Genomic DNA, 4,549 nt, shown 5'->3' with positions numbered 1-4,549 from the left:
CCCATGTACGGACCTTCAGGTTTCTGGACAGCTGCATCAAGACATAACTTGTATGGATCTTATTTGAATTGGAAATTCTGTCACTTGAGTCATGCCATGCAAGTTTTAAATGGCATCTTCATTTGCATCTACTGCTGCTCACATTTGTAGATCACCACCATTTTATTTCAGACATGGGAACCATGGGAATGTGACCCTCTCATGCTGTAAGCAGATGCTCTTCTCTTCTGCAGCAACAGCCCAGCTGCTGGAAAGAAGGATTTATGTCAGGTCCACTGCCCTTCCCTGATGGGCTCCAGGAGCCCCAGGAAGCACAGGATAAGAGTTTCAAAGCAGATACAGTATTGATTGTAGCTCCCTTGATCTGTTAAAATTATGTTCACCCTTCAGCTGTAAAGCTCAGTAACAACTGAACTAGGACATGTGATGGGATTTTTCTGAGGGAAGGAAAGTTGTGTGTGGAGGAGACAAAGTGTTTTATCTTTGGAAGCCAGTTGCTATAGTTGAAACATATTAATCAGATAACAAAAAATTACTTTCTCTGCCTCTTTACCACAACCGGTTTCACTTCATCATTTGTATCTAGCTATGTGTCTGTCTGTCTGTCGATCTATCTATCCACCTGTCTAAATGTGTATATATATATTTATGTGTGTATACCTCTATATATGACCTATTCTATTTATGCTACATATTGCATTAGAAATTCATTTTACTAGTCTAAAATATTTAAGTTTTTCTGAGGAGGTTTTTCTTTCTCCAGTCTCCTTTCCATAGTTGCTAGAGACAAGGAATTCTGGGCTCCAAGAATCTACATTTTTAATAATTTAACCTGAAGCCTACATTTCACACCAGGAAAAACAAATGAATTAATAGTTTAAGCTCGTTAAAATCCATGGGACTCATTTACAATTAGAGCAAACTGACAAAACTCCTTTTAAGTGAATGAAATGGTGACAATTTATATGGCTGAACTGTACTCACTGTATAGCAGTACAGTACAGTCCTTCTGAGGGGAGAAGTTACCCCAATTTTGAAGACTGCTTCGTCTATAAGAATAGGTCTGTTAATCACTAGTTATGTGTGCGCCTGTGTGCAAGCAGTGTGTGTAAACAATATAAGCTTCCACGAAATGAGGAAATGTCTACGTTGTCCTTTGTGGATATTTTAATGCACTCAATTTTCTATACTACAAGGCAGTTCAGGAGAACTGTTCAGATGCTCTTTGATTCTAGCCCTGTGTGTAGAGGTGTAATCTAAATTTTGTATATCCTAGGATAGCTATTTGATAGCAATTACCTCTTCTCTCTGCTTTTTCTATAAACTTCATAAAGAAAACCTTGTGGAATTACAATAAAAAGTACTAAATTAAATGAAAATTCTTTTTATATGTCCTTACTTTAATTTTTATTTCTTCCCAGATGTCTGTTGTCCTATATAGGGAAAATGTAGAAAAAGCTCTCACAACAGTTTTTTGTTAGTCTTAGATCAATGATGAAATGCAAATGCAGAAAATTGTCTGTTATGTTGTTACATTCATTTTTAAACATCTCTACACTAAAGTATGACTATCATTCTGATTACTTGCTAACACACTTCTACCCTTTTTCTTACCTGGTGGTGTGGGAATCTTTTAGTATTGATTTCCAGATGGTGCAATTCTTTGAGGGAAAGGTTTTCTTTCTTTAGTATGTGCTGTATAGAAAAGAATGGAATCTGTTGTCATTATCTTGTGTGTACATCTAATTTTACAGTGTTATATAAGTGATAACATTTAAATAAAGCACTGTAAAGTATCTATTCATAACAGAGCACACCATCATAACTGATGGTATGTTGCCTCTTAATGGTAGCAAGTTTTGTTTCCCTATTCTCCTCATACTGTGTCTAACTTTTTATATTGCTTTTGTAGCATGCGGTTTTCATAGCATCAGATGCTGAAGTGTTATCTTTTTTTCCTGATGGTAATGCTTTATTTCTGAACAGTAACGAAGAAGTCATCGCATAACTCCCTGAACATCCTAAATCAGATGATTTGTTTAGAACTGCAGATTATGATCAAGGGGACTACTTGAACCGTGTTTCTGTCATCAGAATTACATACGAAATAGAGCCATCACAAACATATTATAATCTATTTTGAAAAGAGCATGATGCTGAGTAATGAAGAAACATGATGCCAAATTTTTTTTTTAATTAAATATAGCACTGTAACACAGAAGAATGAAAGCTCAAATGAGAAGACACTGACGTTCCTGCTCGTGATTTTCACACATTCTTCTCAAGACAGCGTATCTCTTGCCCCACATCAGCTAAACAAAATTGCAGACTGCAACAGTTGAGACAGCATATTACATACATATTTTCAGACACTTGCAGCTCTAGGGTAAATTGAGATGCATTGAAATATAAAGATATCTGATGACTTCTGACAGATTGTAGTTCTCCAAATAAAAAGTTACTCTTTCACGTTTGCTCAAATTATTGTTGATATTGTAGGTAGCCAGTAAGAGCAGGGCCTGCCTGTCGACAGTAATGTAATCCATTTACTTTTAACAATTGTTTGAAGCCTGGTTTTCTGGAGTTTGTTCCGAGTGGACCACTGACTTGTCTGGAATTATTCAGCATGTGGATTGGTGAAATACAGAGAATTCATGACCTCTAATGTGATTAAATACCTGCACTGCTTTTATATTTAAATATTAATAAAAGCAGCTAATTATTTTCTATGACCTATTGCCACAAATATATCCTTTGACAGTTCTTGAGATCAAAAGGCATCTTCAGAAACCAAGATCAAAAGAATTTATCTGCAACTAGTAGAATCAGCTTCCTTCATGATCTACAAACTGCTTATTTCAAATCAAAGCTTGATTTTACTGTTGGTTCACTTGAGACTACATACAGTGCTAATCATCCTACATTTGGATATGGAAATGGGAATTGTATCTTATTTTTTATTTATTGGATATAACATTAATTTGCACACGTGCATGAATGCATGTGCACACACACACACTGTTCGTTTATGAAAAAGTAATGTTAGATTATGTAACCACTGGGAATATTTAGTGCATAAAGTTAATACAAGTTCTGTACATTATTTTTGAAAAGTGTTCTTCAATAGAACAGGATCACGCATCTCAGTGAATCTGCAGTTGATTGTGCTCAGATTTTGCTGCTTTCGGATGACTAAAAAAGTCCTTAGGGATGCTCTGTTAATGGCGGGGGTGGGGGGAATCAGCTTTTGCTTCGATTTATTTTAAAGGCAAACCTAAAAACTGTAAAAAGGTGTTAGTTGGTATTCAGAAAGTTGCATACAGTAAGTTTATAAGTTTAAGACACATTCCTTTTAACTACACCTAGCTCCAAATCCCGGGGGGGGGGGGGGGAGGGGCTGTGTATCTAAAACTAAATTTATGCAGCTCTTAGACGTTTAAGTCCAAAATAATCAAGCGAAAAACATCCTTCCAGGCAGCTGTTTAAAGGTAGAAGGTCTCAGGATTGTTAGGTGCCTCTCAGTAAGCCTACATTTGTGAGTAGGACTGGTACTCACACAAAAAGCAAACACTTTATTTTTTAGAACAGTAATAATGTTGCCGCTTCCTAATTCTGCTTTTCAGATTCAACTCTCCATATATAAATGCCAGGTTTGCAGGTAAAAGCACTGATGTCCCTGAATCTTTTATTTCAGTCACAGTTGAAAAGACTATGTGAAAACATGGATGTGCTGCTCTACCTAATGACTGTCCACTTTGCAAAGCATCTGCATCACTTACATGCACAAAAGATGCGCAGCAAATGATAAACAAAGTGTAGCTGCTGATATGTCACCGAAATAGAAGGCTGGAGAATGTTTTGTTATTTTTTCCCCTGGGTTTCACTGAGAAATAAGTAGTGCTGTCAGAATGAAGATAGTCTCTAAATTATTCAGTCTAATTTATTTTTATCATTTGAAGTCTAAAATGAAAGTTCCAGTGTGTTAAGTTTTCTGTAGTTGGGATGGTAAATCTGTTTTTCAAATTAAAAAAAAAAAAATTAAGTACATTAGCTGGGAAGCCTACCACTACGTATTTTGATAAAAAATAGTTAGTTTTTTGAATACATTAATTTAATGTGTTAAAAATAAAGCTGTTTAGATTACCCAGGAACAAAAAATGGGGGTGAGAATTTTAAAAGTATATAGTAATGTTTGTCACATCTGAATACTTCCGTGTTTAGAAAGGTCAATGCCCCTCTCCTTAAGATACACTGTGCTAAGGCTAACCGCACCTAACGCATCTGACTTTATTACTCATTTCTTCTCTCTCCTCCTGTCTGCCCTCCTCACCCTCCTCACCTGAAGAGACTCCGTTTCTGGCCGAGAAGGTCTTAACACAGCCTCTTCGGCAGAGTTTGCGTAAAGAATGTAATTTTACATGCAAAACTAATTTCTTAAGCTAACTGGTGAGCTTTCATCGCAGTGTCGCAGCTAAAAGGCAGCTTCTATTTCCAATCTGCTGCGAAAGAAATACTGCTATGATCTGATTTGCTCTTAGGATAGCGGAGC

The sequence above is a fragment of the Haliaeetus leucocephalus genome, unplaced genomic scaffold (assembly GCF_000737465.1).
Source record: "Haliaeetus leucocephalus isolate CR32 unplaced genomic scaffold, Haliaeetus_leucocephalus-4.0 Scaffold195, whole genome shotgun sequence".
In the NCBI taxonomy this organism is placed as follows: Eukaryota; Metazoa; Chordata; class Aves; order Accipitriformes; family Accipitridae; genus Haliaeetus; species Haliaeetus leucocephalus.
The sequence above is the reverse complement of the archived record's forward strand: the minus strand, read 5'-3'. Positions refer to the sequence as shown.